The following is a 26,406-nucleotide window of genomic DNA, read 5'->3' as shown; positions in this document are numbered from 1 at the left end:
CTGTGGATTTCTATTATCATGTGTATTCAAATCGTATTGCTAATATATATATATATATATAGTAGAATTGACATTGCCATCCCTATATATTTAGTATAGATTCTGGTTGTCTGTGTGTGTGGAGAATTTACAGCAGTTTTCCCTTCTATATTTTTGTATTTGCATATTTTCATATATTATGATAGATTGTCATGTTATAATAACAACCACTCCCACAGCCCAAACTTTGAGAATTTTTAAACTGGTTTATGCACCAATTTATGCCCCACCCCCAATATAGCTCCACCCACATTATGCACAGCTCCGCCTACCTCTGTCCCATACCCCCGGGGAGCAGGCCCTGTCTATTTTGTCAGTACCGGGCCCCCCTGGCCAGGGGTTGGAGGAAATCCATTACACACATTCGCAGAATGAATTTCCTATTAAAACTCTGGGGGATTGAGAAGTGCATGGACAGATGGGATGCCACCATGTTAGACTAAGCCAATCTGGTTGCGTTCATGACAGTTCAGTTGTTCACATGTAGTCAAATGAAGCAGATGCCTTGAGCAGCACTGTTCAAGGAGCTGATTCAAAAGGATTTTATGTTGGGTTTATTTATAATATTTCACTTGGGTTTTTTATTTTTATATAATTAAATATTTTTGTTTCTAGTTTTGTTTTTGTTACATTGAGGTTGATGAAGAGTTGAACACAAGAGTTGTATGGAAGCATGACTACACCAGTTATTAGATGTATTTCTTGCACAATTGAAAGACTGCTGTAAGTGTGCCCTAATGATAATTATGATGACACACCAAGCATAGGCATAGGGGCAGTCCAGATGCAGAGATAGTTACAATCCTGTGTACAGGAGGATTTAGGAGGATAAGTATCAAAGCTTCTAAACAGAGGAGAAGTGGACAATTGGATAAGTTGGTCATGTCAACCAATCAGCTTCTAGCTAGCATTTATCAAGTTAATTCTATAAAATGATAGTTAGAAGCTCATTGGGGCAACTTCTAAACTCTTTAGAAGCTTTGTTCCATTCACCAAAGTATTATCTATTCTAACTCACTTGAGTCAAAATAGATAATACTTTGGTGAATCTGCTGAATCATACACCACAGAGGGCAGGATGTATCATGTATAGCAAATGAATTGCGATACATCCTGCCCCTATTCTCATGCAAACCAGCAATCCATACTGCTAGCATGCAAGAATCCCTACTTGCCATCAATGAGAAGACTTCAGGGATAATGACCCCACGAGTCCAAATTTGCAGCACAGCCATCGGCCAGCTCATGCACAAGCCGCAGAGGGATAAAGAGGGTTCTGAAGGATCCCTCCCTGGGGGTCTTGTTGTGAAAACATGCACAGAGGCTTCTATAGGCAATGGCAGCTATAGATGGCATTGCCTATTGGGCAGAAGCTCCAGAATGTTATGCTTTCCAAAGCTTGCAGTATACGGACACAGAATTCTATGGAGACTGCTGTGCCACAAGTCCGCAGCAGATATGACCAATATCTGTTGCTGAACTTTTTAATATATATGAGAATCCATGTGTATTGTAGTAAATAGCAGAAAACTGCAGTTTTCTGAGGTTTTACTGCATTTTAGGCTATGCTACATCACGCCCACAGTTAAAAACTATTTTATGACACAATTATTTAATACAGGGATAGGGAACCTCAGGCCCTGGGGGCCGTACAAGCTTTTGAGCTTTTTTCTGCTAGCCTCATCTCACTAGCAGGGTGCCTAGAATAGCATCCTGCAGCCAGAATCTATGCAGCAGTGCCATCTGGAGCGTCCTTAGGATGCTTCAGACAGTCACACCGCTGCCCTTACAACTCCCCGGAGAATCCTCAGGATGCTCCGGGCATTGCTGTAATCACCGGCAATTGTGGCTCCGCCCCGTGTGACATCACATGGAGGGGGCGTGGCCTGCAATGGGCCCACGAATATTGTTATATATCAAAATGGCCCTCGGCAGAAAAAAGGTTCCCCACCCATGTTTTAATACAAACCGACCCCAGTAAACGTCACAATAATTTGCAAATCATTTTATTAACAATTGAGGGGGCATCACTTTGGTTGTTTTTCCCTTGTGCATCTTTCTCTTTGTTAATGGAGTAATATAACCTGTTTCAGGCCCTCGCTGGCACAGGAAGTGTGCAGCAGGGACTAGTGCCTCTGGAACACATAGAGCAAGAGACTAGCAATCTAGGAACGAACATACATAATAAAATAATACTCCTATTACCTTTCTGATTAATTTTACCATTAACGCTATAAAGGCCGGGCACGCGCCAATACTGCTACTTAGCCCCTACATAAAAATTTCCCTGTTAATGAGATTTGTCATCTTTGCCTTTGGTGACAGAATACCATGGGAGCAGGGAAATTTAACCCTGGGATAGAACAGAATATAGAATGTGCTTTCATTCTGATGCGGGTTCTCAACAGAAGTTGCAGTGCCATAGAGAATAGCCTCTATCGATTGAATGTTTGAATCTGAAATTAGATTAATTGTTCACATCAGCTGCTTCTGCCCCCAGGCCGGTCACTCTATGGGGATACTTTTCTTACAGTAAATGTTTATGTCGATATTAAAGTTTGTTTTAGTGGATTAGATCGTATATACTCAGTGCATGCGAGACTGTTTTATGCAATAGTTCTTACTAAGGCTCTGCAGATAGCATAGATATACAGGAATTCAGACTTAAATATAATGTTTTTTTAGACTGGAAGTAACTTTGTACAGGTTACAATGGCGGATTGAGGTCACATCTGTTGGGAGAGAGTGCCCTCCGCTATCTCTGTCCGTCGGAGACCTCCGCCATTGTGCGTTACTGCGCATATGTGACCATACCGCACATCCTCAGCTCCATCCTCCATAGTGAAAGGATGTGCCCCCAAGAGTCGCCATAGTGGAGAGTGAGAGATGGTGTCACAGAGGCCAGTGTCCCTGCAAGTTCCACTGCACCACCACCGCTTACCACTGTTTATGAGCTAGTGTGTGTATACTCCACTGCCACCACTGTATGGCTGTGCTCCTGTTTGTCTGCACACCGTCTGCCTAATCAACAGATGATTTACATCTATGGGCCGTATTCAATTTGGAGCGAAAAGCCATTTTTTTACGTCATTTTCTACGATTTCACTTATCCCTGTATTCATTTTAGTGTCTTTTTGCCAGTGCGAAAACGCAATGCAATGTAATAGGCGATAAAGTTTCGCCTATGAATAGTGCAAATTTTGGACTTTGACGTGCAGAAAGCACTCTGCACCCTTTGCACACCCCCCTTGATGCTAAATGCATCAAAAAACGCTAAAAAAAACCCCACAAAGGACACCCCAAAAAAGCACTTTGAAAAAGTGTGCACAAAAGTCTAAAAGTGGGTGTACAACTTCAAAAACTAGCGAAATAGCCTTTGCGGGGGTCTGCAAGTATGGGGGAGGTTTATTTTTGATTGCAGGTGCTTGCTGAAGGTCTGTTTTTGGCGCTTTTTAATGCTTCACTTTAGTGATTTTTACATATGCTAGCACCCATTTTCAAGTATCCCAAATTTGATGGGACTACTTATTTTGGCCCAAAAAAGTTGTTAAATGCTATTCTTCACCACTCTCTCAAAGACGCTAAATAGCGCCTATTGAGACCATTTAAAAACCCCAAATACCTTTAGCAGAGCTATTTGGGGGTACCCATAGTGCACCCCCATGTCAGATCATCTTTAGGAGGGAGTCAGGCTGATTCCCCAAAAACGACAGGACTTTTCGTTGATTTCATTTTTGCCAGGTCCCATTTTCACCAATTTGGATTTGAATATGGGGATATGCGGGGACGCGCACGATAAGTTTTCAGCGGCAAAACCTCTGATGAGGGCGAAAAGTCCAGCAATGGACTTTTTGCTCCAAATTGAATATGGCCCTATGTAGTAAATTTTCAGACTAAAGAACATATCAGCTATACTACCAGTCGGGTCCATATTAACAATTGGGCGTAAGGAGCTAAAGCTCCAGGTCTACACATAAAAATAGGCCCATGATCACTGCAGCCATACAGTATAGTCGGCCATAAATCATAAGTATTAAAATTGTATTTCTAGTTTTTTTCTCGCATATTATGAAATTTTTATAAATTTTTATGTATTTAAAGAGACAATGGGGCTGGTAGCTTAGGGTGTGTACACGCCCACATGGTACTGGCCACACCCACACGGCACTGGCCACACCCACACAGTTCTGGTCACAGTTCTTCTGCTTCTCAGTATAGGTCCTTGAACATTTTCAGCCCCAGGCCCATGTGGCCCTTACTGTCATAGTAACTGAATGTGAGAAATGTTTGGGAGCTGCAGAGTATATCAAAGCTCAAGAAGTATCTGTCTCATACCAGTTCTAGTTTTGCCTCCTATCTTTTTATTATACTAGTATATTTGACCCATCATTCGTTGGGGGGCGCCAGCTAGTGTGGCCTCCATATGGCCTCATCCCCTGTGTGTCTCTCCAGCCCCATTCCACAATGTTCTCTACTGTACAGTCTCAATCCCCCCTCAGTGTCCCCCCATCCTCACGCTACCTATGTCTCTCAAGCCTTATGCTCCCCCCTGTGTCCCTTTCATCTTTGTCCCCTCACCATCGCTCTCTGTCCTCTCTACCCCCCTTTTATTTATGTCACTTCTACTGATCTTATCTCCGTCCCCCTACCCCTGTTGTCCTTTCATCTCTGTCTCTCTCCTAACCCCCTCTCTTGATGTTTCCATTTCTATTCCCCTCCTCCCTTTATGTTTTTCATCTCTAATTCTTCCCCCTCTCTACTTTCATCTCCATCCCCCCTCTGCTCTCTCTCTTTTTCAGTTCTGTCCCACCCCTCCTCACTCTGTTATATCTGTCCTCATTCTCCTCACTCTTTTTCATCTCTGCTCCTCTCACTTTTATCTCTGTCTCACTCCCCTATCAGGGGAGACAATCATGGGGGAGGGGTGATAGGGGAGATCGCCATGCAGGGGGCGGTGATCACAGGTGGAGGGTGTTTATGGGGTGGCATTAATCCAGAGGTACAATCCCTCAGCTCCAGGTGTTGATAGCACTGCTGGGAGGTGAGGCTGTGTCTAGCAACACTCTAGTGCACAGCTGCTAGACACATGGTTAGTAGCATTACATAATACTGTAGATTAGGGGTGTTCCCAGGATCTGAAAAGATCCAGGGCTTCAGCCCACAAGCAAGGGTTCCACTGGGTGCTCTAAGTCATACCCCCAACATATAGAAATATGAAAGCGGAATACAGTTGGAAGGGAATATAATCTTGGCCCATTGTTGTCACTACAATACAGATGAACAACATTGTAAAAGAGACACATCTTATTGTTGCTGACTGAATACTGTCATAATAAGAAGTGTCTTTGCAATATGAGTTTTACTCAAGTAATTAGGTAACAAGTAATAATTGCCTGTAGTAATATCTCCCCCTATACATTGCCTATCTTGGCTTTCTGCCTCATATATCTCACCTGACCATTGTCTTCTTGACTAATTTCTGGCTCTCACTGTCTGCCCAGAAGCCACTTCTCTGTCACTAATCACTGCCTCTTTACCATTCTTCCGCTCTTACCTCATTTCTGATTCCATTCCATTGTTACTTTTATTAGCATCATGCTGGTGTTGATATATAATGCAAAGTGGAATGTGCTGGGGACAATAGTTCTCCAGATGAGGTGGCGCACCAGGGTATAGTAAACCTGGCCATAGTGTGAGTGATGTTAGTTGGATGTATAATGCAGTAGTTAATGCTGGTGGCAGTTAGTCCACACTTGGTATGCTTAACCATTTAGATTTATTACATCAAGTAGAACAACAGGTAGCATAGAGAATATCACAGATGTAACAGCCGTAAGTAAATATAATATTCTGACAATAACAAATACAAGTGAAGACACACCACTGATCAGGATGGCAGACACTATCTACAGCTCCGACCAAAGGATGGTTCTTATGAGCTAGCCTGGTGCAGAATAGAGAGCTGCTGTCAGTGTCACTGCTGAGTGCAGTACTGTCAGGTGCCACTAGATGCTCCCATCTAAATTTGTGCTGTCCCATCTGCCAGAAGTCGGCCCTGCAGTGTTGACCACAAACTGAAAGCTGAGCTGACTGAGGGATGGCATGCAACTCAGAGGCAGGAGCACACAGCGTGGGTTAGAGACCTGACTGAATTTCAGAGATCCCACTCAGGAGAATCAATAGCTGGGATTTTACAGAAGAAGTGAGTAAGTTTTGGTTTTGTAAGTGCTCTATCTACAGTCTCTCATTCTCTCTCTCTCTGGGGCTTTCTACATCTATCTATCTATCTATCTATCTATCTATCTATCTATCTATCTACAGTGTCTCACTCTCCAGTGGGTTTCTAGATCTATCTATCTATCTAAGTCCATAAACATCAAAAGTTCCCAAACCAATGCATTTTGACCCTCGGGTCCTTTTTAAGACATGTCTAATGGTAGCCCCCACTCTCACTTTTATACCCTAACCCCTTCATCCATGATTGGGGGTGGAGACAATTTAATCAACATTTTAAAATTGTACAGATCCACATAACAATTGTACACACATGTACATCTATCTTACACATCTTAATTTACAATGTTTAAAATCTTAAAAAATGCTCTGTACTTTTGTAAAAAGATAAAAACTATATCTGCCACAATGCGTTCCACCCACATGCGTTCCTCCGGAAGTGACGTATCGGCAAGATCGAAGAATGAGCACTAGAAATATAGAGGCCCAACATGTAGCCTCTAGTGCTCATATGTGCATTCCACCATGTGGGATGCACATGGAGTCCATTGCCTGAAAGCCTGAATACAGACAAGGGGCAGACCGCTTCCGCGTTCCAGAGCCGGAATGCACATTCAACCATCGTAATGCTGAAGCCCAGAGAAAATCAATGAACTGCTAAAACAGGGCTGATAAATCCTGAAAAATATACTGGTATAAAACTACAAGCTTCTATATAATATTCTAAAATATATAGCAATATAAAAAAAATTATAAAAATGTACAGAAACAGTATAAAAATACAGTGCAAAGAATACATAAAAAGCATGCTAATATACATTACAATTAAGATAAAAACATCATACAGGTCAAATTATATTCATCTTAAAGAGCACTTCAATAAAACAACCCACTGATTTATGGAAAGAACCACTTAATCTCAGAATCCAAGTTGAGCCCCTTGGGATCAAGAGTCCCCAACTCGAATATGGCCCTCATTCTGCTTTGGTCAATTTATCTTACTCATAATTCTTCCACCAAAATGTTGGAATTTGTATAATTATCCCGCAAAAAGAGGTAAGTTGGGCAGGGTCCCAGCTGTGCACAGTGTCAAAATGGGTCGATATGCTACTTGTTGGAAGGCCTTTTTAAATATTGCGTACATGCTCTGCCATCCTATCTTTCAGTTTGCAGGTAGTCTTTCCTACTGTATATACTGTATGTTGCATTTACAATTGTAAAGCGCAACGGAATATGCTGCGCTATATAAGAAACTGTTAATAAATAAATAAATAAAATGTACAGTGTAATAAGTAGACCACATTTTTGCTTTTACAAGTAAGGAAATGATTGATTACATGTTTATTATTATTATTTGAACTGAAAATAGATTCCGTAATTTTAGATTGGTCAGTTTTACAGTTTCTACACATAGTGCATCTATAGAACCCTTCTGAGATGACAGAACTTTGAGTGAATCTTGGTTGGGAGGTCAGAACACTTTTAACTAGATTCTTTTTGATATTATCGGCCTGACGATAAACAAATCTGGATTTGTTATAGATATATTCATTGATATCAGTGTCCCTTCTAAGGATGTTCCAATGTTTGGTAATTCTTTTTTCTAATTGTTTATGTTGACCATTATATTTCGTGATAAATGCGATACCCAGATCACAAGTTTTATCTTTAGAATCCTTTGATTTGATAAGTTCTATCCCATCCTAAGTACTTCTCAAAGGATTTTTCAATAATTTTTTTTTTAATAACCTTTTTCGAGGAATTGTTCTTTCATAATCGATCCCTGAGACACAAAATCTTCATGCTTGGTTTAATTATTATGAACACGGTGGAACTGGCTATTCCGAATGGAAGATAGCCAGTTCATATGATGATTGCTGTCCAAGTCTATTTAGGAATTACAATCCGTAGGTTTTACGTATGTTTTAGTATACTGTAGCATGATTGCTGTACTGGCATTGGCGAATAGTAACACTGGTGGTCCAGTGTACAAAGGTGGTGGTATAGTGTAGTTACGGGCATACAGAAGGCCACTACAGGCTCTTAGGTTGTAAGAGTCTCCTGGTCCGACCTGTCCTCGTGGACGCTGGGGAGTAAAGATGCTTCGAAACGTTGTGCATGTACAGTAGCCCATTTCAGAGGTCAGACCTATCTTAGCTGAGCTCCGGCAGGTCCTAGAGACAGCCGTCTCTCTCTTAAGGGGCCTATCCATTAGGCGACCTGAAAAACTGAACGACTAGCGTTCAGTCCTTCCGGTCGCCTAGGTGTGGTGCCTGCCCTGAACGGCGTTCACTGAACGTCATTCAGTGCCGGAGACCGACCTCCTATCTCCGAACATGCAGAACCTGAAGAGCATCTTCAGGTTGACAGGCATGTTCCACAGAGTCGGCATCGGCAAGGACCCAGCATACACGCGCATCACTGGTAATTGCTGGCTATACATTAGACAACTTTCTGAACGATCCAACCAATACCTCCTGGTTTTTGGTCGGATCGTTCAAAAAGTCATCTAATGGATAGGCCCCTTTACCTGGATATTGCTAGTGAGCGTTATTGCAGGAGCTAACTCAGTCCAAGAGAGAGAGAGAGAGAGAAAACCCAGGCTGCACCAGGTACCACATATAGTATCTATTATAAAGTTTTCAAAAGTGTGTGGCAAACCTTTGTGAAAAACAGAAACTGCACACCTGGCAGAGGGTTTATAAAGGAAGGACATCTAATGACCTGCAAATAAGTTTACAAGGAGCAAATATAAAATTAGAAACATTATTGAACTTTGCATGGGTTGCAAACAGTTCAATACAGTGGGAAGGTAACATGAGTGTGTTGTATTTTTTTATTAATTTTTTTTAGCAGTGTTTCTATTTAGAATTTTCTGCCTATCTTCTTGTGTAACTTCTGTATAATTCTGTTTATAATATAAATCTTAATAAATACTTGTACCAAAAACATACTTAGAAGATCGCACACTAAGGGGTAAATTTACTAAAGTGAGAGTTTTTAGAAGTGAGTTTTAGAAGAGATGTTGCCCATAGCAACCAATCAGATTCTACTTAACATTTAACTAGCACCTTCTAGAAGATAATAGCTAGAATCTGATTGGTTGCTATGGGCAATATCTCTTCTAAAACTCACTTCTAAAAATTCTCATTTTAGTAAACTTACCCCTAAGTACTAGACATGCAGTCTAAAATGTTCACTTTTTTGCTAATATAAATGGTTTGTCTCTAGCCTGAATGATACATTACTTGACTACAAATATGGATTCACATAGAGAAAGTATAAATATTGGATTATTGGATTATTAAAAAATGTATGTATTTTAAATAAACTGAATTTAAGAAGTTAAAGCATTTACATTTTCCCCCTTCCTTTTAATAACCAGCCGCATACAAATCCCTCTAACCCTACTATCACAGGAATTAGAAGATCCAGGCTACTTTATTGCTGATAGGGAGGTTACACCTTTGGAATGTGAAGCAATTGGTGCAGACGTTTAATAACTGTTCATTAGGAGCTACATTAATTCAACAATTTAGTGATCTGTTCCAATCTCTGTTCTCGTCATCACACACCCAGCATACAGTATGTTCCCAATTAGCTACAGTTTGTAGCTGAGGAGGATTACTTCTTTATCTTTCATAAACCTCCTAAATTTAAAGCCAGTAATTGATATAGATATACAGAAGCCAGCAGGATTCATGGTGAGTATCTGAATAAAGGGGAGTAAATGTTCAGAACAGTTTGGATTTCTAATAATGAGAACAGGTAAAGTTGTAAAACTGAAGTACTAAGTGGGATACATACATATGACTACTTCTGGTTTCAGCACCATGGATAGCGCCATATAAGCTGATGTGCAGTGTATATTAGTGAGAAGGTTCCCGTAACTCAGTGGTCCTGATTGAGATGTTCATGGAGCAATTTTTTGATACTGTGCATTAGCGAAAATATCTAAAAACTCCCATGATGCATGCGCTACACAGCGTGAGCAAACAAAGGTTATGAGTACGACGTAACGTAAACAGATATGTCTTGGAAAGTGCTGGGTGGTGAATAGGTGGTGGTTAAAAGGCCACGCGGAGATAGTCCGCCTTATGGGCGTGTTATAGGAGTGTTGCGGGCGTGTAGCCGAAGTGTTTGTGTACTCAGCCGCTGAAACGTTCACTTTGGAGGCCAGATTCAGACTGAACATTTGCTCCTGCCATGCTGCAAGTTTCGATGGTGCGACCTATGATGATTTAAGATTAATTCTGTTTGGTTAAGGAACAATTATAGATATCTCAAAGTCTAGAGACTTATGGATACTCCACTCATGTAATAAAGGTCATTTAATCATGCTTGAATTGACCATTGATATAGGTATCTGTATGTTATACCGACGGACGTCAGCCCGGCGGATGAAATACAGATGCCGGAAGGCTGGCAGATGAAGATCCTGACAGGGGAGGTAAGTAGGCTATCCCTAACCTCCCTCCTAGTGCCTAACCCTAACATCCCCCCAGGCTGCCTAAACCTAACACCCCCTCCCAGCACCCTAAACCTAACCCTCCCGGGGGGGTGCCTAACCCTAACCCCCCCTAGTGGTGCCTAACCCTACCCCCCTTTTTTTACCCTAACCCTCCTAGGGGGTTGCCTAACCATAACCCTCCCAGGTGAGACCCTAAACCTAACCCTCCCCGACGCGGCTGACCGCTCCCGAAGCCCTATGATTGGTACACCGTGTGTCGAGATTTCGGTGTGGGGCTAATGATAGGCATCAGTATTTAGACGCCTATCATTAGTCCCATGTCTGCATTTCGACCGCCGGCTTCCTGACTACATACCTCGATATCATACATTGTTTCCCATTATATTTTTTCACAACCCTGTATTTTTTTTGCTATGTTTTATAATCCTGGTTTTGAAACAAACTCCAAATCTATTTGTCTTTACTAATATTATATTAATCTTTTCACCCAAAACATTTCAGGCATGTTTTTGATTAAATGTACATACAATATGTACCTACCCATAACAGGTAACGTCAGAGAGTAGCCAGTGCATTTATATGCATTGGCCGGGCTTATTCATTATGGGAGCCTCTCACAGACCTAAAGTACAATACCATATACTGTATGTCGTCTAAGTCGTTTTGTTTTGCCAAGCCTGAGGATGGTGGATTCTACATGGACTTTGGGGAAATATATAAGTTATAAATTGGTGAATGAGGGATGAGCGGGAGAGCTTTCATTTAAATAAAATATTAATTTCTACGGTGTGGTTAACAGCAAGTTTCCTGATTTCATCTGGAAGTATTTTTGTTTTTGTACCCTAATCCCCCTATTGAAGGCAGCCCCATGCTGGTTGGCACTGTGGCGGGGTGAACCCACACTCTGTGTCTCCCTGCTATAGTGCCCTCAGCCCTGCCTAGTCCAGTGACATGCTGGGAGGTAAAAGGCTGGAGAGGCGCTGGCTAGTATCAGAGCCAGATTTACAGATACATATATGAACCCGAGGGTTCATGTGGGTATTATACAGAGGTGCAGCAGTATATAGTGCTGGAAATTTGTTGTGTTTTTGATCAGGGATGTGTAGACAGGGGAGGCAGTGCCTCACCTACCATACGCTTTTTACTCCAGAGTTTTGACTATAAAAATGATTAGAATAATACAAAGAAGATATTTATAATATTTTCTTTAAACATTTCTTATAATTTTTATAGTCAAAACTCTGGAGTATACCTAAGTATGACAGGAAAGGCTCTGCCTCACCTGACCGCACATCACAGGTAAAGACCAGTGCCGGTAGTGGAAAATTCAGGGGGACACCATACTCTTTGTCCACTACCAGACAGAGCTAACAGCACTAGTGCTGGTTTCAATTTGGGAAGGGGAAGACACAAGTTTTTCCCATGTACTGTAGGATATGTTTGCCATGAACCTTCTGTGGGCCTGCTGTTGAAATTAGATAGAATAGATAGAATCCAGGCTGAAATCTACATTTATTTCTGTACATGGACATAACTCTCTACATGCAACTTTGAATCAGACCCTTGGGGGTCTATTTACTATGATAAAGTACCAGCCAATCAGCTCCTAACTGTCATTTTTCAAACATAGCCTGTGACATGGAAGTTAGGAGCTGATAGGTTGGTACTTTATCTCTGTTCACTTTGTCTCCATTTAAAGCTTAGTAAATAGACCCCTTGATGTTTTACAGCTGCTTTATAGGTGGAGTATTTTACAGATGGAGTATTTTACAGGTGGAGTGTATACTATGACTGGGAAAAATTGGTGTCCATCCATAACAAGTTCATGTGGTCCCATTTTCTCCTTATCTGTTTCTTTACATTCTATTATTGATTTACTTGAAGCACAACTTTACACAGGGGTGTAATTATGAAGCAAAATTTAAACATCACTAATAATATCTGTAAAACATGTCAGGCTTTGGACTAAATATTAGCTCTGCTTTCAATTTTGAGGTCTACTGCCAAGAATCATCAGCTTGCAAAGGCCAAAGCTCCGTAAATATAATTCCTTGTTTATTTATAGCATATACTGTATCACTATCATTGATAGCATCATAACAGTCAAAGACACTAACATGTTACATCCAGTTTACTGTTTAAGTGTATATGTGACCATGAATTATAATATTCTGAGTCTATAGTAAGTTTCTTTTTTTCTGTTTTGGAATAGTAACTTTTCTCTAATTAGTGCAATTTAATATCAAAATGATAGAAGAGAAATATTCTGCAGACATCATTATTTATTAACATTTGTTCAAAGATGTAAAGTTTCACTGAATAATAAAATATTGCAATTTGAAACTTGCACTAGACAGAGCAAAGCTAAATTACTTTTGTTGTTATGGTTTTATTACAGGTTTGCACTACTCAGTAATGCTAGAAAATAACTCACATATTAGTAGGTAAGAGAAAATAACCCCTGACATGATGACTTTGTGCAGAGAATATAGGAAATGATTACCATTTATTATTGACGTACTGTAGTCTCTGTAATGTTACCAATTGTAACCATTACTTGCAGAACAGCTTACCTGTAGGATTGCATTAACCTTCTATTCTGCAACTACCATTTGCCAAGATTGTGAGTAACCATCATTCTGTGCGGGGCAATATGCATGAGTATCACATCCAAAGACTGACATGGATTTATAAGGCGTCCATTAATTTATTGCAATTAACCTCTGGATACAAACCATTAAGCTAACTTAACACTAAAAATGACAACAATAACACAACTGCATTGGCTTAAAGATCCACATTATTGTCATACTTGTGTTGGTTTGTGAACCCGGTGTCTGATATTCATCTGTATGGGTGTCTGGAGATGTGTAACGAAAGCTGGCAGGCCTAAGGAGGCCTCCTGGCATGAAATGTAGAACACTTCCCTGACCGGGAATCAAACCCGGGTCTCGGCAGAGAGATGCCGTATCGTACCCACTGGACCACCAGGGACGTAGGCGTTGGCGACAAGTTGGTATGTGCAATCAGTGGAGGTTGTGGCAGTAGATTGACCAGGCTGATACTGGGTTAATACTGTAGAAAGATAAAATATCACTCTTCTTACTGTAACCGGAATGCTTGGAGTGGTAGATTTTGGTAACTTATTCACCAAGCTGGAACTGGGTTGTCGCTGTATTCCAGGATCCAGGAGCACTCAGATGGTAGCAGGAACGGATGCAGACCAAACACCGGAATGGATAATAGGTGATGATGCCAGGAACAGCATCAAATGGAGCAGGAACCAGGAACACTCACCATGCAGAGAGAATGGTATACACAGGCAAGTTGCAGGTTCGTATATCAGGAACAGGTTGAGATTCTCTGTGCAGCCAGTGGGATAACTGTCTCAGGTGTAGATCACTTGCAGGAATCCGTATAACAGAAGGAAGCAAGACTGCACAAACTGGATACAAGTAAGCAACAGGAGCTCGATATAGCTCACTCAGTAGGAACTGAGGTTAGACATTGTACTGGAAATTAAGTAGGGTCAGCAGCTGGGACATATACCCCTGGGTTACCTGGGATAGGCTGAGCAGAGATAGGTGGTACAGAGAGGCTCAGGCTATCACTCGATTGGCCGCTACAGTCAGGACTTGTCAATGCAGTACTCTGTAGTAGGCTTAGATTTTGCTTGGGGCCTAGCAAGCCAAGAAACACTGAAGCCTATGCATCTGGGATGTGACAGAGAATGCTGGCAGAATCGGTAAGTGACCTGGCGACAGGGAAAACAGACCCGGGTTGTGACCAGGGCCGGCCCTAGCCCAAATTTTTTGGTAAGCGAGTAGGTTTTTTGGCGCCCCCCCTATGCAGTGCCCGCGGTAGTGGTCCCCCCTGTGCAGTGCCTCTTGTGCCCCCATTAGTAAGCTTATACAGTGCCCCCAGTAGTAGTCCCCCCTCTTGTAGTGCCCCTAGTAGTCCCCCCTTGTAGTAGTCCCCCCATTGTTGTGCCCCCAGTGGAGGTTTCCCCCCATGTAGTGCCCCCAGTAGTAGTCCCCCCCAGTAGTAATCCTCCCTTTAAGTGCCCCCAGTAGTAGCCCCCCTTCAAGTGCCCCCAGTAGTAGTGCCCCCAATAGTAATCCCCCCTTCAAGTGCCCCCAGTAGTCCCCCCTTCTAGTGCCCCCAGTAGTAATCCCCCCTTCAAGTGCCCCAGTAGTAATCCTCCCTTCTAGTGCCCCCTGTAATCCCCCTTCAAGTTCCCCCAGTAGTAATCCCCCCTTCAAGTACCCCCAGTAGTAATCCCCCCTTCAAGTGCCCCAGTAGTAATCCCCCCTTCAAGTGCCCCCAGTAGTAATCCCCCCCTTCAAGTGCCCCCAGTAGTAATCCCCCCTTCAAGTGCCCCAGTAGTAATCCTCCCTTCTAGTGCCCCCTGTAATCCCCCTTCAAGTTCCCCCAGTAGTAATCCCCCCTTCAAGTACCCCCAGTAGTAATCCCCCCTTCAAGTGCCCCAGTAGTAATCCCCCCTTCAAGTGCCCCCAGTAGTAATCCCCCCTTCAAGTGCCCCAAGTAGTAATCCCCCCTTGTAGCCCCCCCTGTAGAGACACACGTTATAAAAAACAAAAAAAAAAAAAACCACTTACCTGAAACCCCCGCTCCTGCTCCCACCGCCGATATCAGCTACTCCCGACCATTCTCCAGGGCCGCTTTGCATTATGGGAGAGACGTCGTCATGACGACGTCTCTCCCATTACCCACTGCGGGAGCCGGAAGATGGCTCCCGCAGTGGGAGCTACAGCAGCCGATGAGAGTCTGACAGACTCTCATCAGCTGCTGAAACAAACACACAGTTGCTGGCTCCCGCGGCTGCGTGTTTGGCACTGTGTAGCGCTGACCGAACTCCATCCGGTCAGCGCTACACGCGTGGTGCAGACTGTGTCACAGAGACACAGTCTGCACCACTGTAAGCCACTGAAATCTGCATGGTCGCTGCCGCGGCACCCTTCACTACGTGGCGCCTTACGCGGCCGCATACCATGCGTAACCATAGAACCGGCCCTGGTTGTGACAGTTATTAATTGTAATCACCAAATTTTAATTCAATAAGGGTGGCAAAGACTAACCCCCCCCTCTATAAAGGCATAACCCACGCTGTGGAGGACTCAGCACCCTTTAGGAAGCGCCCTCTGTCCTCCCGCAGGGGTAGGACACACCCGCTGTCCTTCAATAGGGCAAGTGCCCCACTATGACCACTTATGCCACATGTGGCCGCTGGCTAGTAGTGCCTTCCTGCCTTCTGGCTCTGCTTAACCTTTACTAGAAGGTTAGTAAGACAGACAGACAAACAAGTAAAATTACCTGGGTGGGTGGGACTTCCAAACTGAAAAGAAGCTGGACCATATTCAAATCACTTATATAGCCCCTTCAAAGGTATATGCGCTAAACCATACCCATAGGCTAACTCTTATGACCAATCAATAAAAATGAACAAAAGAATCTACCTAGTAACAGGTTCCTAACCTCTAACCAATTACAAAAAAATAAGCCTCTTATATAGCTTTGTGCTTATACAGCCCTCAGCTCATTTAAGCAGGGTAAGGGAGATAAAGAGGAAGAAATATGTTATATTTATTATGATGATTATTATTATTTTTGTCATTGTTGTCATTATTAGTATTATTATTACTACATTTTTTTATTTTGTATTAATATATTGCATCCTTGCATTTTTTTTTAAATCAAATTGGTAGACCCTTTGGGTCCTATTTATCAATTTTATTTTTACTAAAACAAATGTGAAAAAGGGTGTTTCCACATCTTTTTTTTATAAATTATTTTAGTATCACATAATTATTAAAGGGATTTTGGAGCAATTTTCATGAAAACTACTCTAATCCCTTCACATTGCATACTTTTAGTAATTTCCCATACTTGTAAATGGAAATGTGATCTGCTCAGATTTACTAAAAATATATTGTAAAAAAATACTGGTGGAAGCCCTGTGATAATAATGCCACCTAGAGATGGCTTTATCCAGGGTTTCCCCTGTTTCCCTGACTCCTGCTCTGCTCTAACAGGCAGAGCAGTGTCGGGAGCTGGTCCGTGTGATCAGGGGAGATGAGAGGGGGGAGTGGGTACTAATTATGCAGGCTGGGGCTTTTTAAACAGTTAAAAAAAAACAACACTTACCTGCATCCAGGGACCAGAGATTGGTGCTCCGGTGAGGTCCCCCTGGGCTTTTTAAATAGTTAAAGAAAACAACACTTACCTGCATCCAGGGACCAGAGATCGGTGCTCTAGTGAGGTCCTCTGGGGCTCCGGTCAGCTGGTCTCCATGCTCCTGCACTGTGACCCAGGTCGCTACTCTATGCCAGCATCTCAGTTTGCAGCATAGAGCAGCTGACCAGGGTCACAGTGCAGGAGCCCAGAGAGCAGCTGGCCAGAGCCTCGGAGGACTTCAAGGGAACACTGATCACCAGGCAGGTAAGTGTAAAATGAAGATAGGGTGGGGTGTTGCGGGGGAGGGATGGCACTGCGGGGTGGTTGCATGGGGGGGATCGCTGGGGGGGGTATGGTGAGGCGACGGTGCATGCGCTGGAACCTTCTCACTATATATTTTGAGAAAAATACAGTGATAAGTGTGTGGAGGGAATTTGTTTTATCACAAGCTCTGTCCCTGCATGCAGATACTAGTACATCCAAATGATATTTCCTAAATTCGCAATGCGAATTTAGTCAAAATATCACACTACAACTGCATTTAAAATGCGGATTGTAGTCAAAAGGGGCCTTTGAGAGAGAGAATGTGGCACATCTCCATTGCACACTAATGGCCCCTGCACACTACACACTACACGATATCTTTAACCACTTGGCCAATTCCGACACATCAGAAAGACAAATCATTAAAAAATGTATAGTGTGTATGCAGTACATCGTGTAGTGCTCGCTCCCATGGGGTCATCAGCCTCATTGCCTGATCTTATGTGCAGCATGTAAGATCAGGTGATGCGGTTGATGATCCCATGCAGCGCTATGCGAGGGGGGGGGGGCAGCATATCGGGCGGTCGGGCACCAGATCACCCAGTGTGAATGGACCGTCTGATATGTCGGCCCATTGGTACTGGAATCGTTGGCACCATCGCTTGGTACACACATCATTTAGTGAGTACCCAGCTTAACGGACATAAAGGATGATGTATCAAGCAGTAAATAGAGTGGAGAAGTGGCCCACAGCATGCAATCAGCATGCTTCCTTACAGGTGATCGGTTACTATGGGCAACTTCTCCACTGGTCCTCTTCTACGCTCTTTTCACTGCTTGATAAATCAACCCCTAACTTACATGTAGAAACGTACAGTATGCACTCAGAAGTTATATATATATATATATATATATATATATCTCTTTAAAGCTCTGCGGAATATGTGTGCACTATATAAATAACTGGTAATAATTAAATAATATGTATATATATATATATATATATAACTGGTTGAGTGCCGTGGATTAAGGGCCTGATTCAGACCCAGTCGCAAGCACTGAGCGCTCGCAACCGGGTCGATGGTGGCCCAGAGTGCATGAGCACGACGGAGCCGGCTCCATCGTGAGGATGCGCGAGATCCGGATAGCGATGGGCAATCCGTCTCTCCGGGTCTCGCACCAAAGGAGGCGTGCTGTCGATGTTGAGTGACAGCATGCCCCCTTTAGTGGGCGGGTCGGGGGGTGGCTGCCGAGACGGAGGCGTTCCCATGAGAACACCGCCAGATGGGAAGACCTGGATGTGGTTGGCCAGTTGGAAAAATGATTGCAATTTTTTGGAACTAACATCCCCTGTATTTATAGATTGACAAATAAGTGAGCGCTGAGCTTGTATGATGGTTGAGTGCCATGGATTAAGGCCCTCATTCAGAGCCATACGCTCTGAGCAGAGCACACGCTCTGAATGAGGGCCGCCCTCCATAAAAATGGAGCGTCCTCCTGGACGCTCGTATAGCTGTGGGTCACCACCCACAGCCTATATGAGCGTGCAGTTTGATGGCCGCGATGGTCTTGACCATCGCGACCATCGAAACTGCGAGCCGGAGCCTGCGGTTGAGGTTTTCAACCGCAAGCCCAGGAGTGATTTTGGCTCTATCAGAGCCAAAATCACTCCCACTGACATCACTAGTGATGTCAGTGGGCCGGCTTCTGACGGGAGGCGTTCCCGTGGGAACGCCCCCGTCAGGGAGGCACGCCCCTGGCATGCCCACCAAAGGGGGCGTGCTGTCAATCAACATCGACAGCACGCCCCCTTTGATCAGACACAACGAGCGAAGGACTTGCCTTCGCTCGTCGCGTCTGGCGCATGTGCACGACGGAGCTCCCTCCGTCGTGCGCATGCTCAGTGCAGAACATCGACCCACTTGCAAGCGGACAGCCGCTCGCGAGTGGGTCTGAATCAGGGCCTAAGTCTGTTGTTTTTATGTGTACTGTGTGTATTATCTTCTGAGGACACTGTATGTGTCTACATGTAAGTGAGGGGTTGAATTATCAAGCAGTGAAAAGGGCAGAGAAGTGGACCAGAGAGAGATAGAGAGAGAGAAAAGACACAAGTCCTAAAGAATATATATATATAGATATATGATAGATAGATAGATAGATAGATAGATAGATAGATAGATAGATAGATAGATAGATAGATAGATACATACTGTACATTTGAAAGCCTGACGTAAATATGCAAAGCGTTGACCACGGAGACAATTTGTGTATGTCTTTTCTTGAATCCTCTGAGACACGCTTGTAAACGTATATTTATTTATAGCGTGCCTAAATGGATAAATATATATATATATATACTGTATATATATATATTTGTTTTTTATATATTATGTGACAGGATCACCAGAAATCACAATAGTGAGCCCATGGATTATGGGTAGATCCTCCCACACAGGGTAGAAAAAGCCAGCTGTTAGCTCACCTAATTGCTGCCCTTTGCACAGTGCCCCAGGGAGGGCTGGAGCAGTCAAACTGTACTGTTGGGACTGCAATTGGAGACCAGTGTGTGCTGGGAAGCCACTGGTGGCTAGGAAGCCAGGGTTCAGACCTACAGGACGTAGGGAGAGCCCAAACCCTCTGAAAGACTGTGTTGAGAATGCAACTGTGAGGCTGTGGCAGCCAGCCAGCTAGAGACCAGACCAGAGCCTGTGTCAGGACAGCTGATTATTGAGAAGCCAGAGGCCAAGCCAGGCCAGTCTAAAATATCTCAGTGTTACTCTGCAAATAAAGTCCAAAGTCTCTCTCTGCTTCCTGCAGAGTAGCTGCCCAAGATTAGTCAGGGGTGAAGATGTGAGTCAGTGCCCTAAATGGGGCCTAGGCATTTGTTATTTTCCTGCTGACAGTCAACCACTTTTCTTTTATTTATAACTTGAAAAGCTATGTCTGGACCCTGATTAAAGCACCTAACACTGCACCACTGACCCATCTACCAAGCTACTTACCCCACAACATCACAATATGGTGGAGAATACCAACACCACAGGTCTACGAACAAGATCTGCACACAAAAGGTGAGCTACAGCAACCTAACTGGAAATATGGATGCTCACTGCACCTGCATGGTGGAATGCTCGTCAAGGTGTGGTGAGTGGATGCAACTGACAACTGACACAGCTTCTTGCTGTGCTTATTATTGGAGGCCTTTTTCTATGAGATATTGTATCGAGCTATAAGGTTGCTACTTTTTATGAATAGATTCTAAGTGTACTATTTGCTCTGATTGTGTTTATTTCATAATGTGATTTATATATTTTAACTCCCGGGAGCTTATAGTTTATTTTTATTTTTTTTTAATAAAACCATTTATGATGTTACCAATGTCTATGTGCATTACATGATGCCCTCAGCACCACTGCAATAAACTTCTGTCTGGTTGTATTTGTATGGAGACTGGCAATCTTCACTTTTTGCTACAGTTTGGCAGCTGGGTCATCATTTATTTTATTTAACACAGCATCATGCCAGGTGAAAGCACTAGGGTGCTGTTTAATATTTATTTATGCTAATGCACTATTGCATTCAGGTTTGCTATCATTTCAGACTCAGCGCTGGAGGAGTAATATAAACATAGATAGAATTGGTCAACTGAGGTGTAAGTGCAAACCTTTAATTACTTCTAGTAGCTGCTGGGTAAGGGAGCGCTGAATTTTTCGCTACTCACAAATAATGTGTTGAAAGCGCCTGAGCACAGGGGTGACTGGCCCCCTAGGCCTGTTAATGTGGCTGTGCGCTCAAGCATTGCTGCCGGCTTTTGGCTCAGAGTCATAACCCTACCTTGGAGATGTAGATATACTGCAGGCGGCCGTAAGTAGCTCACCAATACATTGTGCTGAATTAAACATGGTAACATTAATTGTCGGTCAGTTGCTGCTTAGAATGTTCTTGTACCTACATCTCTCTGTAATATAATGAAAAGAACAGATTTCTGCAAAATATGTAATAATGGCAACTCATAATTGTCCCGTGTATACCACAAAATGCAATTACAGCCTCCTAAATAAGTTGACGGCAGCGTTTTACTCCTGCTGTCATAGGAACAGCTAAGTGTAAATATTTGAAGACTTTTTATTGGTGAAGTCATTTAATATGCAATCGTTCTCAAATACCACATTTAGCCGTATTTCAAGTTGCTTTATGAAAAATTATATTGTTGTAATAGGCTTTTAAGCGTGTAAATGAATCAGCTCTGCAGTGGGTGCGAATGATTCTTCTGGGAAACAGGCGATATAAGGAGAGAACGTTAGGTTGTAATCTGCAGGCGGATCTTATAAAACATCTGCTTGGATAAGAGGGGGCTCAGTATCACTGATGCATATAGAAGAAATGTTATGCCTGCATTAGTGTACTGTATTCATAAATATCATCAGTACAAGTGCACAAGGGAGGAAGGATGCTTCACTTGTTTTCCTTGCACAGTGTAAACTGGAACACGTTACTCAAAAGCCAGGAACAAATAAGCCTATTGCTGCAATAAAGTTTTCTCAAGGTCCGTTTTCAGGATTAGGTGATAAGCCGGACCAGATTCTGGAACGCCGGACTGGGACAGTTCCCCTGCAGCGACCTCTGCTGCTTATGAGCTGTCAGCTATATAATGCGGTCCCCGACACCACGTCCGGGGGATGTGTCAGTGACAGGCAGGGATTGATCATTACAGTGGCTCCCTGCCGGACCAGATGCCGGGACGCCGGAACAGAACAGTCCGGCATTCCGGAATCTTGTCCGGTCCGGCTTTCACCGATACCCTCAGTTTTCTACAATCCAGCTCTTTACACTATTGCACTCACCTGTTCATTGGAGTTGGGTATGGGATTCCGGCGGTTGGGATGCCAGCAGTCACATTACTGACAGCCCCATCTCGACCCAATTAGGTAACTGTCCTAAAGCATTGGATGCTTGTCTTGATAAAGGTCAGCTTTGACTGAAACATCAACATGACACTAAATTTGATATGTAAGCATAAAATTATTTCTTGCCGATACCTGCTCTGGTGAGTGCCCCTTTCTACTATTATCTATATATATATATATATATATATATATATATGTATATAGCTAGATAGATAGATAGCTTGTCTGCTACCAGCCTTGACCCTGGTGTGATTATCATTATGCTGCTTGCATCCGCCCTTGACATTGGAGTATATTATTACTAAAGCCTGTTGGCAGACCCTGACTGTACTGTTTTAACTGGGATATTAGCTGCCTGTGCCCATCATTTGATTTTGCAGTACATTTTTAGTTTAGTCCACCTGCAGCTAGCTTTGTCCTCTGGATACCTATATACTATAGTTATTTGTGCATTGCAAGATATTGTTAAACGTGCTAATTTGAGTAGTAATTATTATGCTCTCTGCCTTTGTCAATAGAGGATTTGTGCATCTAATATATATCAAAGACCCTATTTAGTGTTCTGTCTACCTACAAACTATGGCAATTCCTACAGGGTGAAAAGCATCTACAGTACTACTAGGCGTAGAAGCTCTAAGTACCAGTACATGCCTTCAGCATTAAAGGAATTCATTCCCCTCGGTCATTGTCAAAACACCTATAAAGCTCTTGTTACTGTAGAATCCGAACCCGTAAAGTGAAGGTTGTGAATTAGCAATAAGCATTACCCATTGCCACAATGTGCTACCTAGAATTTTATGCTATGCTATATTATTCTGCTTGGCTTGCACTTGTAATTGACCTACACATCTAATCTGTTTGTTTGTTTGTTAATTTAAATTGTATTTTAAGTACCAGGCAGCAACAGTGTTTGGTTTTATAGCACGATAATATATTCACCTAGGGATTATCATCTCACAACGTCCAAATCAGTCACTTTCCCATTAAACTCAATAGCTCAGGACTCAAGGGCACATTTTCCTAACAAACAGCCATCCTTTATTGCCATTAGCCGGGGAGCAATTAATTGCAATTGTAGCATTGCTCTGCCTCTATCTCTGCAACTGAAGAGTTGTGCTTTAATCATACAATGCTGTCAATTAACCAGATATGGACACTTTATATTGGTAAGTAGCAGTGTTTCATTACGCCTCACTTCCATGTTCTATTGCCCGTTCACTATAATCGCTCATCTGAAAACCCTTTTCAGTAATTTTGTGCCAACAAATTGATTTTTTACAAATCATCTGCACTTTATGTCATTCTTGGGAGCATTATTCCTGTGGACTTGTTTACATACCTATTGTATTTGTGATTTATGCATGGCCAGCGATGTATCTGGCTCCGTAATAGGAATCTTGGTGAGCTGATACGCATTGTGGGATACATTGAAGAGTTATTGCAGTTTATGTTTGCAGCTTTCTGATGCCCTGAGCTGTGTGGATCCGTTATGTTTAGGAATAAGGAATAAGATGGGCGATAACATTAACAACGGACAAGGAAGGTTTTATTTATGGGGGCAGGGCCGAGAAATTGCTTCAATATATTTTCTCTATTTGATGTTAGCTTTTTTTACAATTTCTTATATCTCTATGATCTACAAGCTCATGTGTGCTTTGCCTTGTGTACACTTTGTGGCACCTAACAAAGAAAAGATACTAATAATAATCATTGGAATGCTACAGGGTTGATTCTGAGTTGGATGGATCCGCTGCAGCTTTAGCAATTGGGCCATGGCAGCCAACCTAATAGGTTATGCTAATGTAAAAAAATCAAACAATAGAAAGTAGAAATATACAGCGCTATAAAAACCATATATTATGGAATGATTAAGAAATGGAATGGATACGATGCATAAACATATTTAATATAAAACAGCTGATTAGTAAAATCATGCAATTAAATACGAATTCATAAAATCTTATCCTAAATAGGAATCATAGAGGGCGCACCCCTCCCCAAAATCCCGATTTCATTGGGACAGTACTGTTCCGCTGTTTCACCCGTGGGCCGAAGTGGGCCCGCAGGTGGTCAAATCGGGAGGTTGGGGACCCCCACCACCGCAGCTGTGCGGCAGTGCCGGACCCCCTGGAGTGTGAATGGGAGAGGGGCTGGGGGAAGCCCCAGCCAGTGACAGAGGGTTGGGCTTTACCCCTAGCCTAACGTCACTTAGGGGGCATGGCCTATGGTAATGAGGTCACGGCCCCAATTTTGGTTGTGAACGGCTTTGCCGCGCGCGTTTACACTGCGCTATGTACCGGGCCAGCACAGGGTGCTCAGACCCCTGGAGCTGGCCCTGGTCTGAATGCCACATGTATAGTACCGTTGTTAGTCATACAGTCTTGTATAATTACCACTATGGTCCAACCCACATGGGTTTCATAAGCAGAAGCGATCCTGGATGATGATAGTGCCTTATTGTAGATGAGCCTTTTGTGGATGAGATTGCTGCGTAGAGAGGAATGACAGTCCACTGTAGATGGAGTGCAATTCGCCAAAAGGAGTTCTGAGGCTTGGTCCGGGTGTTTGAAGGATGGTATGAAAGTCCCAGTACAGTATAGGAATTCAGTACAAAGTCCCTCTGACGCGTTTCCCTGTGTGTCCCACAGCTTTATCAAAGGATCCATTGATACTGAATTCCCTATACTGCACTGGGACTTTCATAGCATCCCTCAAACACCCGGACCAAGCCTCAGAACTTCTTTTGGCGAATTGCACTCCATCTACAGTGGACTGTCATTCCTCTCTACGCAGCAATCTCATCCACAAAAGGCTCTTCTACAATAAGGCACTATCATCATCCAGGATCGCTTCTGCTTATGAAACCCATGTGGTTGGACCATAGTGGTAATTATACAAGACTGTATGACTACCAACTGTACTGTACCTGTGGCATTCAAACTACCACTTGCCAATATAGAGAGGCTGTTATAGGAAAAGGTGTTTTTCTGTTGTCATATACGGTTTCCCAGATGCTGAATTAATATCAAGCTTTGAATTTGTTTATAATTTACCTATGATTACATAGAGGTACATTCAGATTCCTATTTAGGATAAAAGTTTATGAATTTTTATTTAATTGCATGATTTTATTATTCATCTGTTTTATATTAAATATGTTTATGCACTATATCCATTCCATTTCTTAATTATTCCATAATATTTGGTTTTTATAGCACTGTATATTACCTACTTTCTATTGTTTCATATACATCTTGAGGCCTGCCTAGCCTCATTTCTACAGTTGCTCCAGAAACACTTCCACCTGCAGCGCCTGCACCAGAACCACTTGTTAATGTGAAAATCAGCCCATCTATGCCAAATATCTGCCCATCTTAATAAAGATGGCCGGCCCGCCCACAGCCGTAGCGGTAATCATTAGTATCGGGACCTACAGCCACTCCATACTGGGTGCAAAAGATCAGCCTGAAACATGAGTCTCAATCTCCGTACACATGCTCCAACCAAGTCGGAAGTCTGTCTACATGCCTACTACACTACCATGGCACTTCCATGATACAGCTTAATTCAGCATGATTGCATGATCATTGTCCATTACCATCAAGAAATGCAAATTTTACTGAAAGAGTAGGCAGAGTGGATTAAAAAGTCCAAACTGGCAATGCGTGTACAGTATGTCTTGAGGATCAGCACTGAACGGAGACAACACTCACATCTCCATACCTTGACCTTTAACTGCCACTCTTAACTCTTGCCTTCCCCAATCACTTCTATGAACCCCATGTTTGCCTTAAGCACACAGATAACAGTCAGGACACTTGCTTAATTAATGGCTTTGGCTATGTACAATTTATTCATTACTTGTGAACAGTGAAAGCTCCAGAGGTGGGAAAGCAGTGCAGTCCAAAATTCAAATAGGGGAGGCACACCAACTGCCACCCCAAACACTGCCAAACATCGCCAGCTGGACTCACTGGCAGTTGGTGTGGCTCTCCTATTTGAATTTTGGACTGCGCTGCAGTCCCACCTCTGAAGCCGCCACTGCTTGTGAATCCTAATGAAAAAAATAGTTAATAGTTGCAGAGATTGTACAACATGGTCTTGGGGAAAAGGAATGGAATTGGAAAAAAAACTGCATTATTCAGTATGTCTTGTGGTGCCGCTTCATTAAGCCAAATTAGCAAGAAAGTTCTTTCTTTCAAACACAGCAATACATTTGCTAAAAACTTTTGCCTGCTGACATGTAAACCTATTGGTGATTGATCCTATTAATTATGCATCAGTGGTGGGAATAGT

The sequence above is a fragment of the Taudactylus pleione genome, unplaced genomic scaffold, assembly GCF_031769625.1.
Source record: "Taudactylus pleione unplaced genomic scaffold, aTauple2 ptg000562l, whole genome shotgun sequence".
Classification (NCBI taxonomy): domain Eukaryota; kingdom Metazoa; phylum Chordata; class Amphibia; order Anura; family Myobatrachidae; genus Taudactylus; species Taudactylus pleione.
Note: the sequence above shows the minus strand (reverse complement) of the source record.